Source organism: Zingiber officinale, chromosome 4A, assembly GCF_018446385.1.
Source record: "Zingiber officinale cultivar Zhangliang chromosome 4A, Zo_v1.1, whole genome shotgun sequence".
NCBI classification, from domain to species: Eukaryota; Viridiplantae; Streptophyta; class Magnoliopsida; order Zingiberales; family Zingiberaceae; genus Zingiber; species Zingiber officinale.
The window spans coordinates 137,802,997-137,818,891 of NC_055992.1; positions in this window are offsets into that span (position 1 = coordinate 137,802,997).

The window sequence follows — 15,895 nt, forward strand, 5'->3', positions numbered from 1 at the left end:
TAAGCTTTAAATTAGGGAGTTGTTCTTTACCAAGAATTTCTGAATTTAAATGATGAACTTAAGGTTGTAAGAAAACCAAAATGGTATACTTAGACCAAGCTCAAAAACATCCGAACCAAACCACACTATTAATCACGCTGGGACAGCAGAGCAATTCCAAGCACTTAACATTCTTAACATATACAAGTGTAATTTTAGCCAGGCAATGCTACTGCTCCATGGAAAAAGAGAATAAAGCTACTGCATTAGGCCATGACATGGACACCGAATAGATAATAACATGGCATGGAACTAGAAGATGCATGATAACATGTAAGATGCTAGAAATATCAGGCTGATCATACTCATTAGATGCTCAATCAAGTTAGGTATAACATGCTTAATACAAACAGTTTGTGCCATATGGGATAGCAGAAAAAAAAACCAGAACAAAACTTATTGTTACAAGGTAGATTATTCCTTTAATCCCGAACTACATATTCTTGTAGAAGACCTAGAGTTTGCATAACTGTGACTGAAAATCTAAGCACCCTAAGCACAAAATGCAACCTAGGGTCCGTGTAAAGCCCACGGTAATCCTCAAATCGCAACCGACGGTAAGGAATGAGCAAACAGATTCTAGGGTTCATGCAAAGCTTCGGAAACAAGGCAGAGAACAAGAATAACTTCGGAGCTATCCTACCACAGGTGAGTAGTACTTACTTAGCTTTTAGAACTTACAACCAGAGAAGAAAAGAGGCTTCTAGGGTTCGTGTAACTCAATCTTCCCGCGACTCCTTGCGTCCCCGTGCTCTCCTCGACGAAGAACTCGTGAAGATGGCTAGAACTCCTCGGGTTGGACCTTGGCCGGTCACCGGAAAACAATCCCGAGCTCCCTTTTTCCTTCCGCCCGAGCCCGCCATCGCACACGCAGAAGAGGAAGAAGAAACGAGATTTTTAGGTCACGGGATAGAACTTAGGTTCTTTTCTTATAACTCGGGTTTCCTATTACTAACTATACCTTAAATATCTATCTATACTTATTTGGTTAACAAAACCCGCGTAGCTCAGCTGGTTGGCTGCGCCCGGTTAGGTCGGGTTCGACCCGAGGTCATGGGTTTGAGTCTCACCTTCAACGATTTTTTGTCAAAACTTCTTTCTTTTTTGTAAACGTACTAAACGACCTCCAAAAATTACGTAAAAATACTCTAAATATTTCTAAAAATCTCTAGAATAATTTAAAAGTATTTCCAAATATTTTTATGGACTTTTAGAACTTGAAATAGGAAAAATTGGGTCGTTACAATCCCCCATACCTTATAAAAAGTTCGTCCTCGAACTTAGAATAGTTTTGAATATTTCTGTCTCATACTGTCCTCACGCTCCCAAGTGACTTCCTCGTGCTTCTGGTTCTGCCAGATGACCTTCACTAGTGGTACTTCTTTATTTCTTAGTCTCTTGACTACTCTATCCACTATCTGTGTAGGTCTGCTCTCATAACTAAGATCCTCTTGGATCTGCACTGACTGAGGTTGAATCACTTGGCTTGGGTCGTGGAGACACTTCTTTAACATGGAGACATGAAATACATTGTGTATTGCTGACATGTCTTGTGGTAAGTCCAACTTGTAAGCTACTTTCCCAATCCTCTCTATGATCAGGTAAGGTCCTACATAGCGAGGACTTAATTTGCCCTTCTTGCCAAATCTCATCACTCCCTTCATAGGAGCGACCTTGAGGAAGACTGAATCTCCTACTTGGAATTCTAATGGCCTACGACGTGTGTCAGCATAACTCTTTTGTCTGCTCTGGGCAGTCTCAATTCTCTATCTGATTTTCTGGATCGCCTGAGTAGTCTCATCTATCAGCTCTGTCTGAATGCCCAGCTCTACTTCTATTTCTTTTCTCTCACCTGCTTCTTGCCAGCAAATGGGTGATCTGCACTTCCTGCCATACAGTGCCTCATAAGGTGCCATCTTGATGGTGGCCTGATAACTATTGTTGTAGGAAAATTCAGCTAAGCACAAATACTTGCACCAACTTCCCTTGAAATCTAGCACACAAGCTCTGAGTATATCTTCTAAAATCTGAATTACTCGCTCTGTTTGTCCATCAGTCTGAGGATGGAAGGCTGTGCTGAACTTGAGTTTGGTGCCTAGTGCATTCTGAACACACTCCCAAAAGTGTGAGGTGAAGCGCCCATCCCTATCAGAAACGATAGATTTAGGAACTCCGTGAAGTCTGATTACCTCCTTAACATATAGCTGGGCCAACTGCTCTATAGAGTGGGATATCTTGATGGTTAGAAAATGAGCATACTTGGTCAATCGGTCTACTATTACCCATATCACATCATATCCATTTGTGGTTCTTGGGAGACCTGTTATGAAGTCCATGGATATGTCTTCCCACTTCCCCTCTGGTATTGGGAGAGGCTGAAGAACTCCTCCTGGCCTCTGGTGTTCTGCTTTGACTCTCTGGCATGTCAGGCAGGTACTGACATTTAGCAACGTCTCTTTTGAGTCCAGACCACCAGAACCTCTGTTTTACGTCTTGGTACATCTTGGTAGAACCAGGATGCATAGAGTATGGTGTACTATAAGCTTCTTCTAAAATCTTCTTTCTCAGTTCTTCATCATTGGGCACACAAATGCGACTCCCCTGATAAAGAATCCTGCTGTCTGTTACTCGAAACTCTGAATTATCTTCTTTCTGTATCCTTTGCTTGATCTTCTGGATGTCTGGATCTTCACTTTACTTTCTCTGTATATCCTCAAGCAGTGTAGACTCTAAGGTCAATGCAGAGAGTTGCCCTTCAATAACTTCAAGTCCGAAATCTGACAACTCCTTCTGCAGTGGCAGGGCTAATGATGACAAAGACATCAGGGACTCACTAGATTTTCTGCTTAGTGCATCTGCCACTTTGTTAGCTTTGCCTGGGTGGTAGAGGATTTCACAGTCATAGTCTTTGACTAACTTCAGCCACCTGCGTTGTCTCATGTTTAAGTTTTTCTGAGTGAAGTACTTAAGACTCTGATGGTTAGTGAAGATTCTACACTGAACTCCATACAAATGATGTCGCCAGAGTTTCAGTGCAAAGACCACAGCTGCCAGCTCAAGATCGTGAGTGGGATAGTTCTTCTCGTAGTCTTTAAGTTGTCTGGAAGCATAAGCTATAACTTTTCCTTCTTGCATGAGTACAGCTCCTAAGCCCATCTTGGAAGCATCACTGTAGATGTCAAAACTCTTGTCACTCTCTGGAACAGTCAGAATAGGAGCACTGGTCAGTCTCTTCTTCAACTCTTGGAAACTCTGCTCACATTTATCTGACCATTCAAACCTCTTGTTCTTTCTGGTGAGAGCTGTTAGTGGAGAGGCTATCCTGGAAAAGTCCTCCACGAATTTCCTGTAGTACCCAGTTAAACCAAGGAAGCTTCTGATCTCCCTGGCATTCTTGGGTCTACTCTAGTTGTTGACCGCTTCTATTTTGGCTGGATCCACCTGAATACCTTCTTTAGAAATGATGTGACCTAGAAATGACACCTGATTTAACCAGAATTCGTACTTTGAGAATTTAGCATACAGTACTATTCTCAAGTGCGTGTCATGCTCCTTTGGGGTCCTTGAATAGACTAGAATGTCGTTGATGAACACAATGACAAATTTGTCAAGGTATTATCTGAACACTCTGTTCATCAAGTCTATGAAGACCACTGGTGCATTAGTCACACCAAAAGGCATGACTACAAACTCGTAGTGTCCGTATCTAATCCTGAAAGCCGTTCTGGATATATCACTTTCCTTCACTTTCAACTGATGGTACCCAGAACGCAGGTCTATCTTAGAGAACACAGTTTCCCCTCTTAACTGATCAAATAAGTCATCTATTCTGAAAGAGGGTACTAGTCCTTAATTGTTACTTTGCTCAGTGCTCTAAAATCTATGCACATCCACATAGATCCGTCTTTCTTCTTAACGAACAATTCTGGAGCTCCCCGGGGTGAATGACTAGGGCGGATGAAACCCTTGTCAAGTAGCTCCTGAAATTGTTCTTTTAACTCTGCTAGAGAAATTTGATACGAAGCTTTTGAAATTGGGCTGGTGTCAGGAACTAATTCAATTTCAAACTCCACTTCTCTGTTGGGAGGTAGTTCAGGTAACTCTTCTGGATATACCTTTGGATATTCACAGACTACCCGAACATCTTCCTGCTTGGGTCTTTCTTGTTATCTTTGTCCTTCCAGTTCTGATTACTTGACTGGGGTCTCTGTTTCCCCACTGTCTTGTCTTCTATCTTGACTGGCTTATGTTGCGTTTGTTGTGCCTTGTTTCTGTTCAGATAGTGCTCACTAATGCCCTGCTGACCAGCTCTTCACCAATCTATGGTCGGTGAGTTTCACTACTCACATTAGGTGCTATTTCTGGTGTCAGCATTCGGAGTGTCAGTCTGACTCGTTCTTTCCCTGTACTTACTAACTCTAGGCAAAGGTGAGCTAGTCTGTTAAATCTTTTGACCGCTTCTTCTACTGGTAGGTCACCTTGTCTGAATTCCATAAGCTCCTCATATTGTTTATTGGTGATCCGTTGACGGAAGACTTTTTCGTAAAACTTGTTGGAGTGTATACTGAAAGCCTAAGCTTTGTAAACATTCATTATGAATAAAGAATCACATTTGGTCAAATTGTCTACATTTAGTTGTAGTTGTTCAATTAATTTATATTGTAGATAACATAGTATGTGGTGTCACATACAGAAGATAATGTTATCAGTACCTTATAAATTATAAACAGTAGCTCACGACCAAAATGGAAAGGAACAAACCATTAGAAGGTCGTAGTGTAATTAGGTATTAGTTTATCTTGACTATATAATTACACTAGTACACTCAGAGTGTATTGAGTAGGACCATTTGAGGTCGTTTCTTTTATACTGACTTTATAAAGGAACAAAGACCTCAGTTATTATGGAAGTGTGTGCTCTTAATCCTAATATAATAACAAGCACATATATTTGATATTTATTTCTTTAATTTATCAATGGGTGAGATTTAGTTCGATGAATCAATAAACCCGATAAGTTGGGAAATGGTATCACTTATAGTGTGTGTTGTTGATTATAGAAGGAAACTGTGTCCTAGAGATACTAGGTTGATAATGTCCTCAAGAGGAGCTCATAAAGATTGTCATGTTAAACCCTGCAGGTGGACTTAGTCCGACATGATAAAAAGGTTGAGTGGTACTACTCTTGGACTTAGATATTAATTAAATGAGTTGTCGAACTCACTTAATTAGTGGACATTCGATATCTTAAACACAGGAGACTAACACACTCATAATAAGAAGGAGCCCAAAATGTAATTTGGGATTGGTGCGGTAGTTCAATGATAGTTCTCTAGTGGAATGAATTATCATTGATAAAATTAAGTTGTGTGTTGGGGGCACGGGATGCTTAATTTTATCGGGAGACCAAAACCAATTCCTCCTCTCGGTCCCTATCGTAGCCTCTTATTTATAGAGTTCTATACCCACCTATACCCACCTTCTATACCCACCCAATAGGGGTCGGCCAAGCTAGCTTGGGAACAAGCTAGGGCCGGCTTAGGTATAAAATTGGGTGGCCGACCCTAGCTTGAACCCAAGATAGTAGGGCCGGCCAAATTAAATTAAAAAAGAAATTTAATTTTAATTTTTATTATTATGTGAAAGATATAATTTAAAGAGAATTAAAATTAAAATATCTCTCTTGTAAAAGATCTACAAAAGATTAAAGAAAGAGATTAGATCTCTTTCCTTATTTGTAGATTGGAGAGATGTTTTATTTTCTCTTTAAAAATATTCACATGTTAATAAAATTAAAATTATAGAAATTTCCTTTTATTAACCATGAAGAGATTTTTAAAGAGAAATTTTATTTTTTAAAATTTCCGGAAACAAATTAGGAAGTTTTAATTTGTTGATTAAAACTCTCCTAAATTGCTCTTTTGATTGTGGCCGGCCATCACAAGTTGATTGGGAAATTTTATTTTATTTTTCTCAATTAATTCATGTCAAGGAAAATTAAGGAAATTTTATTGTAATTAAATTTTCTAATTTGCCTAGGCCAAGGAATATAAAAGAAGGGGTAGGGGTGCATTCATGAGACACAACCTATATTATTTTCTCTCCCTCTTTTATTCCTTGGTGTGGCCGGCCATCCTCTCCCTCTCTTCCTCTTGTGGTGGCCGAACCTCTCTCCCTTCCTTGGAGCTCTTGTGGTGGCCGGATACTACTTGGAGAAGAAGAAGAAGAAGGAGAGAAAGCTAGCATCTCTTGGAGCTTGGTTAGTGTTTTGATTTTCCTCCTTGGTGAAGCTTTTTCTTTTGTGGCCGAACCTAGCTAGGAGGAGAAGAAGGTGGTTGGTGGTTTCTCATCTCGGAAGATCGTTGCCCACACAACGTCCGAGGTTAGAAGAGGAATACGGTAGAAGATCAAGAGGGTTTTCTACAAGGTATAACTAGTAATTTTTATTTCCGCATCATGCTAGTTATTTATGGAAATAATACCAAATACAAGAGGCTTACATTCTAGAATTTCGAATATGTTTTTCGATATTGTGTTCTTTTGTTTTTTCTTTTCCTTGTGATTTGATTGTTCTCTTTGGTTAACCTAAAGTTATTTTAGGAAATTAAATATTAGCTTTCTATAAAAGGTTTTGTCTAGTCGGTGGTGGTTGCTCCCATATCCAAGAAGGCCATGTGCCTCGCCACGTCAGTACTGGGAACCAATTATGGAAATTAATATTTAATGGAATTAATAACTTAAGGAGACTTGGGTCGAACGTGTAAAGTTTCGCAGGAGATCCAAGTCAAAACCTAAAAGAACAAATAGATTAAGTTTTGGATCAAACGTGTTAAGTTCCGCAGGCGATCCAAAATTTAATTTAAAAGAACACATGGTAGCTAGGAAAAGGTTCAGACCTTTGTACAAAATTTTTGTACAGTGGAACCTATAGGTTTTCCGAGTAGCAACCAACAAAACTCTATCTCGAAGTCAACCCAGCTCATCTGGTTGACTGCTCTCTTACTCTCCACTCGCTCCCACCACATACAAGCACCTCCAGATTGACAGAAAGAGGCACACTTAACCTTCTCGACTTCTGGACAGTCAAGAAGTTCCATTGTGCTCTCAAGTGTCTTGAACCAAGCCTGGGCATCCCAGGGCTCAGTCGTGCCTGAGAATCTTTCTGGTTTCAGCTTCATCCACTGGATGAGGTATGCTTCTTGTCTTCTAGGTGTTGTGGCGACTTCTAGGGCAACCGATAGGACTTCAGTCACCACTGTGGTCTCCACATTAATGGTTGGGGGAGTGGGAGGAGTTGGCTTCTGATTGGCCATTAGATTGGCAATCACTTGCTGCTGCTCGCTACTTGTCTCTGAAGTTGAGCAACAACTTCAGAGAGAATAGGCCCAGGGGTTTTGGGCTCTTCGTTCTCCTGAACTCGGTCCTCAGTATGAACGGTACGGGGACGTCCTCTTCTTGACATCTAATTATGCAGAGGAAAAGACTTGATAGCTTCTCTAACCCTTCTAAACATACTTATATATGAATATAGAAAAGGAAAACAAAATCTTCTATCTTACTTAAGCATTCAAAAACAAATACTCTATACTGCAGTTAAAAATAAGGAAAGCAGAATAAAGAAAGAATTTAAATACTTTCTTACTTGGAGACGGCAAGGCTGATGCTGATGTGTGTGTGATGCTAGAGAATGGAACACTGCTCTGATACCAACTGTAACAACCACCCTTCTTACTACTACTCTCTAAGGGCGACCGCTACCTAACTATTACTCTACTTACTAGTGTCACTTATGCTAATATTAGCAACACTTAGATTTATCACGGCCCTAGAGGAAGTCCTACCGAAAAATTTCGGCCGAGTCTCCCCTGTACCGGTGACCAAATCAACCATACAGACACTATATACACAGCCATAGGCGGCTGGAACATACTTTTTTCACAACCACGCAGTATAATAACACAATAAGAAGAAGGAAACTACTCTAGCAATAGCAAACAACTATATCACTCCAACAATAGGACCCAACTACAAGTGCGGAATAAACTTAATTACAATCTCAACTCATAATAATATTTAAAGAACTAAAAGAACTCTAAACAGAAGAGTCTTGACAATTTGTCAGCAAACTCTGGATCTCTCCATAGTCCAGTCATCACACATATTCATCACCACCACCTTGTCGCCTTCCTTTCACATTTTAGCTTTTCCTTTATCTGCAGTAGGAGGAAAAATAGATCTATAAGCGAAACGCTTAGTAAGTACTATACTATCTCACAAAAACTTGAAGTGCATAAAAATGCAAACGATACTGAAACTGAAATGCTAAAAGAAATCTACTCATGCTCATCTAATAGCAAAGTACTCAAATAAACTGCATACTCATGATATACAAGAATAAAGCTGAATACTGGAAATAATACTAAACATGCTCACTAAACTGATAAGAAAGTAATGAAACAAATGATGTATGCTTAGAAATAAAGAAACTAAACTTCTGTTGATTCTAAACATAGGTGATACTTGTTTCATTTACTTATAGCTTTATAATTGAAATTAATCTTTTAATTTCTTTTACTTTTACTTTTCTTTCTTCTTCTTTTTCTTTAGGCCCAGGCTTAGTACCATCTTATGCGCGCTCCCTAATAGAGACTGTTGTAGTCCCACAGGATAAAGACCTCGGTCTTACCAGGGTCGAGACCTCGGAAACAGTTTGATAATGGCACTTTACACAAAATGATGTTAAAAGTATTTAGTAGGAATAGTTTGATAATTGTTCTTAGAAGTTAGAGAAATAGAAACAGTTAGTAGCAGTGTTTGACATAGAACCATTGTTAAAGATACCCAATATCAGTAGTTTCAAGATTGCTTCTAAAAGTTATATCATTAAGAGTGGTTTATAGCCACGGTTTAATCAAATTAGTGCTAAAGCTATTCAACAAGAGTGGTTGCAAAACCGTTCTGAAAAGGTAAGACAATAGAAACAGTTTAGTTCAAATTGATTCTGTTATTGGATTTCCAAGAGCGGTGTTACAACCGCTCCTAATAAACCGCTTCTATATGAGTGTTTTTTTTGTAGTGTATGGAGCAAGGTGGTTGCTCTACATGAAAATCATACACAAGTCCAAGGAGTGGAGGAGCTCAAGGAGAAGGGCTAATTGGTCCAAGATAAAGAGGAAGAAGTAGAATCGACCACATCTTTAGAGGAGGAAGAAGTAGAACCGTTCACGTCTTCGAAAGAGGAAGAAAAGTCCATGATAGGGGAGAATTTGGAAGCTTAACTCTCAACTGTTGGTGCCCTAAGGTTGTTTTGATGTGTTCAAACAAGTTAAGTTAGGTCCTGTTGTGTTTAACCTTGTGTCTAAGTGTGCAGGAACTTAGGAGCACGGGGAGTTGAGCAAAAGATGCAGCTAGCGAGAAGAGCGGCACAGGAGAGAGCTAACGGGCTCGATGCGTTTGAGGGACGAGGTGCTGCGGAAGAGTACGCGGGCGGACGAGAAGGAGGCGTGCGACGTTTCCGAGGGATGAGAAACTAGAGCGGAAGCTGTTGGAATCCCAAGGTTGGTTTGATGTGATCAAAAAAGTTAAGTTAGGTCATGTTGGTTTTTGATCCATGTGTCTAAGTGTGCAAGAGCTTTGGAGCATAGGAAGTCGAGCGGAAGACGCGGCTAGCAAGAAGGATGGCACGGGAAGGGAGCCGACGGACTCGATGCATCCGAGGGACGGAAGGACTGTGGAAGAATACACCGGTGGACGAGAAGAACGTGCGCAATGTTGGAGGGACGATAAGCCGGAGTGGAAGCCTGATCGAGGAGAAGGCTGAAATTGGGTTCGGGTGAACCTTATTTCGGTTGGCCGAAATCACCCAAGCGAGCAGGGCTGGAGCGGAAGACCTGGATCGAGGCGAGTAGCACCGGAGCAGAGGGCTTGGACTAAACAAGTCAATAGGGTTGACTTTGAGGGTTCGGGCGCCCGGAACCCAAACTTTATCGCCATCGACGTGGATGTTGACCGTTACGTCGGCGATAGATTTCTATCCCACTCCAGGCGTCTGGAACGCTTCCAGGCACCCCCGACCAAGGCTATAAATACAGCCTTAGTCCAGAAGCTTCAACAACAACAAGCAATTTGAGTTCCAACACTTGTGCGCTTCACTTTGTTAATTTAGCTTCATCTTTTTGTGCTTTCACTGTTGTAAGAGGCTTCTCTGCCTAAAGGAGATACTTAGTGCGATTTATTTCCTTGGATTAACAACCTCCCCGGTTGTAACTAAGTAAAATCTGTGAGCCACGTCTTTTAGTTTATTTCTTTATTTCATTTTATACAAGTGTTCTTTTAATTCTGAGAAGGTTTCATTTTTTTTAGTTGTGCAGGGCTATTCGACCCCCCTTCTAGCCGGTCAATCGGTTCCAACAAGTGGTATCAGAGTCATGACGCTTCAGGAGGACTAATTGTCAATCGAAGCACCGAATCAATGGCCGGACCGAGCATATACCCACCGAAGTTCGAAGGGGAATTCGCTAGCTGGAAAAAGCGAATGCAGGTATTCTTTAAAACCGACTTTGAATTACTTTTAATAATAAAGTTTGATTTTGTAGCACCCGAGGGTAAGGAAGAATACAAGTGGACGAAGCAGGAGCAGGCCGACTACGTGGCAAACGGCAAAGCAGATTCCATTTGCTCAGCGTCCTTTTGCCACAAGAAGTCAACCGAATCGGCACCTACAACTCCTCAAAGGAGCTTTGAGAGAAGTTCCTTGAGCTACATGAAAGGACGTCCGAAGCCAAGCTCGCGAGACGAGATTTACTTCGCAACGAGCTCACCAACCCGCGATTTGAAGAAGACGAAATGATTGCACACCTTTACTCGAGGATTAAGGAGCTCATCACTGGACTTTCGAATCTCGGAGAAACGGTAAGTAACAGAAATTTGCTAAGGTACGTTCTTAATGCATTCCCTAGGAATACGAAATGAGCATCACTTGTAGATGTATTTTATATCTCTAAGGACTTAGAATCTATTACCTTAGAAGAATGATTTTCGACGTTTGAAGTGCATGAATCGAGATGTGCAGGTACGAAGGAGTCGAAACACAACATAACCCTCAAGATAACAAGAGATGAACATGAGTCAGAATCTTCTCTTGACGACGAGGAAATGATGATGATGGTAGGACATTTTAAAAAGTTATGTAAATCAAGAAAAATTAATCATCCGCAGGGTAGAAATAAAAGGACGATCAGATGCTACTATTGCAACGAAGAAGGGCAAGTCAAAGACTACAACTGCCCCAAGCTATAAGGAACAAGGACAAGGACAAAGGAAAGAAACATGTCCAAACGAACAAGTACAAGACACTAAAGGCGACGTGGGACGATACGTCATCCGAATCGGAAGTCGAGGCTTTCTCCGGACTTGCATTAATGGCAAGTCATCAAGAAGATGAACACGAAACAAGCTCGTCCGAAATGAAAATCGAGAGGATCGATGAAGGGGGAGGTACATCGGAAGAAAGCAGCAGTTCAGGGAGAGTTACAGATAACGAAGTTGATAAGGTAAGTCAGGTATGATCTCTCCCACCTGACAAGCTATTTAAATTTATGAAATTATTAACCAAAGATTGTTGTAAACTTGAAAAAGAAATTAAAAATTAATTTTAGCAAAATCTTGTCCATTAGAAGAATTTGACAAGATTAAATTAGAAAATGATATTTTGCAAAAAGAAATAGGTAACTTGAAAAATAATGCATGCTCATATAACACAAGTTTTAGAAAATTTAATAACCTAAATTGGTATTTTAGATATCACAAAGGATAAATTAGAAATATTTCAAAAAAAATATGTCCCTAAGAAATTTCTAATTAATCTAGTTGGAAGGAACCTTTATTGGGTTCTAAAGTCTTGTCTTAATTAAAAATTTTAATTGGACTTAGGGCTTTCAGAGAGTACATTAAACGTTTAATTTCTTTATGCGGCTTTGTCTAGAAGTGGTTGATGATTTAGTAACCAAGAAGGCCTAGTACCTCGCCACAACCTAGAAGTCAAATTGATAAAACATTAAAATTAAAATTAGATAATGCTTTGAATAGTTATTCAATTTTTTGGAAAATTCTAAATTTTTTCTATGCAAATCTGTTTAACTTTAAAATAAAATTTTCTCATTTTTTAACTTAAAGTTTTTTTTTAACTTATGCTTTCTCAAAATGTATTTTACATGTTGCACAATTTTTTTTTAAAAAAATATCAGATCTACTTTACCAAAACTTCTATTTGTTTAACTGAGAAAATTTTTCATTTTTTACTTAGAAATTTTTTAAAAATATTTTTGCAAAGTTGTCTAACTTAGAATTTTTTTTTTAACTTAGAAAAAATTTTTCTACTTGAATTTTTTTAGAAATTTTTTTGTGATGTCAAAATAATTTTCAAAATTTTTCAAAGTTTTTCAAAATTATTATCCTTAGATATTTTTTGGTACCCCATTTTTGTCTGATCAAAGGGGGGGGGGGAGGAAAAGATTAAGTCTAGGGGGAGGTAGATTTTCAAATTAAATATGTTTTTTTTAAATTTTTGCACTTTATTGTAGAATTTATTGTTTTAACTTTATGTATGTTTACTCTAGCTTAACTTGGATTGCTCATATAAAAAAGGGGGAGATTATTGGAACCCCAAGGTTGTTTTGATGTGATCAAACAAGTTAAATTAGGTCCTATTGGTTTTTGATCCCTGTGTCTAGATGTGCAGGAGCTTAGGAGCACAGGAAGTCGAGCGGAAGACGCGGCTAGCGAGAAGAATGACACGAGAAGGGAGCTGACGGGCTTGGTGCATCCGAGGGACGGAAGGACTGCGAAAGAGTACACTGTTGGTGCGGGAAGCATCCGACGATCGAACCCGTGTTTTGATAATGGAAAAGGGTTCAAAGTTAAGGTGTTTTGTGATCTAACAGTTTGAATGAGTTTGCAGGAAAGTCTTAAGTGTACTTAGGCAAAAGTCCTAGCTGCGGTTAGGCAGGTGGAAAACCCTAGGGGATGGTAACCCTAGGTCATAGGAGGTGGTAACCCTATGCGGAAAGTCTTGACGGATCGAGGGCTTCAGGCAAAAGTCCTAGGGGGTGGTAACCCTAGGTGGAAAGTCCTAGTGTCGCGAACCAGGTGGAAGATTGGACGGGGCGGGGAGCGGGCGTCCAACAGAAAGTCCGGAAGCATCTAATGTCGAGTAAAAGTCCAGTCGATTTGGAGGTTCATGCTGGCATTAGGTAAATTTCCTGAGTGGAGTAGGTGAGGACGCGTTCCCCGCAGAGGGAACAGTAGGCGTCGGGTTAACCTAGAGTTTCCGGTAGGAAATCTGAAGTCAGACTCGGACAGTCCGGTGACTGTCAAATATTCATTTATCATATTTATTATGTGCTAACTGTGCTGCAGGGCATTTTTGGGACTAACGTATTTTGTAGGGACTGAAGTGCATCTTACACATCAGATGAACAGTACCCCGAAAAGGAGCCTCATGTACAAGGCGGAAGCCGTCTGCGAAAAGGAGCTGGAGGCGCCTCCATGGGACTTGGAGGCGCCTTGAACTGCTGCTTGGAGGCGCCTTGGAGTGGCGTTGGAGGCGCCTTCAGGTGGATAACGAGCAGCGAGCAGAGGCTTATCGCAGAGTTGATTTCGGGATATGATTTCGGGTTGGAGGCGCCCTGGAGCTTGATGGAGGCGCCTTGAACACCCTATATAAGAGGGTCTCGACCAACAGCTAGAGATATCAAATGAAAAGTTATTCCTCTGCTACAAGTTGCTAACGACAACATCCCGACAACCCGGAGCTTTAGTTTTCAGAATTCTGTTGTCGGTATAAAGTTTCCTTACCACTTTTACATTGTACTTAGTTTGTAATAACATTTTCCGAGCTTATAGTTGTTGCTCACCGAAAGCGATCAAGGCCTTGCAGTAGGAGTCACCACAGGCTCCGAACCAAGTAACCAACTTGTGTTAGCGTTTGTTCTTTTCCTTTCTGTTGCGTTTATCTACTCGATACGTTTTAAATCGAGCAAAATAGCCACGAGCGCTATTCACCTCCCATCTAGCGTTTTGTGCATTCGAGGGATGGAAGGGTTGTGGAAGAGTATACCAGTGGTCGAGAAGAATGTGCATGACGTTCGAGAGACGAGAAGTTGGAGCGGGAGCCTGCTCTAGGAGAAGGCCGAAATTGGGTTCGGGTGAGCCTTATTTCGGTTGGTCGAAATCACCCAAGCGACCGGGGTTGAAACGGAAGACCCTGACTGAGGTGAGCAGCACCGGAACAGAGGGTCCGGATCGAAAAACTCATCGGGGTTGACTTTGAGGGTCCGGGCACCCAAACCCCTTTCGAGCGTCAGGAGCCCAAACCTTATCGCCATCGACGTGGACATTGACCGTTACATCGGGGATAGATTTCTATCCCAGTCTAGGCACCTGGAACGCTTCTAGGCACCCGAAACGCTTCTAGGCGCCCCGACCAAGGCTATAAATACAGCCTTGGTCCAGAAGCTTCAACAACAAGAAGCAATTTGAGTTCCAACATTTGTGCGCTTCACTTTGTTAGTTTAGCTTCATCTTTTTGTGCTTTTACTACTGCAAGTGGTTTCTCTGCCTGAAGGAGATACTTAGTGTGATTCATTTCTTTGGATCAACAACCTCCCCGGTTGTAACCAAGAAAAATCTGTGAGCCTCGTCTTTTAGTTTATTTCTTTATTTCATTATGCAATTGTTCTTTTATGTCTGAGAAGAGTTCATTTTTTTTTTAATTGTGCAGGGCAGTTCAACCCTCTTTCTAGCCGACCAACCGGTTCCAATAAAAGTTTGCTTGAGGAGAAGGCTGGAAGTTGGGTTCGGGTGAGCCCTATTTCAGATGGCTGAAATCACCCAAACGAGCGGAGTTGGAGCGGAAGACCCGGGCCGAAGCAAGCGGAGTTGGAGCGGAAGACTCAAATTGGAAAAAGTCAACATGGTTGACTTTCCTTGTCCGGGCGCTCGGAACAGAGTTTTATCTGAATCATATTTGACCACGATCCGTTGCGAAGGGGATAAAATTTTATCCTCCTCAGACGCCTGGAACCCTTCTAGGCACCTCGACCAAGGCTATAAATACAGCCTTGGTCCAAAAAGCTAAACACAATAAACATTCTTGCAACAACACTTGTATGCTTCCAGTTTTTCCTTTAGCTTTCTGTTTTTGTGTGATCATTGCTATAAAGAGACTTCTCCACTTGAAGGAGATATTAGTGCGCTTTACTTCCTTATATTAACAATCTTCCCAGTTCTAACTAAGTAAAAACTTCTGTGCCTCTATCTTTTTGGTTTCCTTATTTTCTTATGCAAGTGTTTGTTTAAGTTAAAGCCGAGAAAGGTATTTCTTTGTTTTGATTTGTGCAGGGACTATTCACCCCCTCTGGTAGGTCGTCAAGGGTCCTAACATCAACCTCAACTACCGAGAAGATCACTAAAGCCCACACCATGTGCTTTGAATGTGGTGAGATGAGACACTACAGTAGTAGGTGGCCATTGCTCAAAAAGGTAAAGGAGGTAAAACCTTAACCCGGTAAAATTCTTTTAAAAACTAATGTGGGTTGTAGGGATGGTGCCAAGAAGAAGTGACACATCATATGCTTCACATGTGGTGAGCGGGGTCACTACCACACGAAGTGTAACACCCGAAAATTCTCAAAACTATTTTAGAAATATTCTATGATTTTTCTGGAATTTTAGAATATTTTTATGGAATTTTTAGAATAGCGGAAGTAGCAAAAATAAATAGGACCGTAAAATAGCCTACGCGGGAATTGAACCCGAGACCTATTGGGTCCTACGACTTATAGATAGCTTTAGTAACT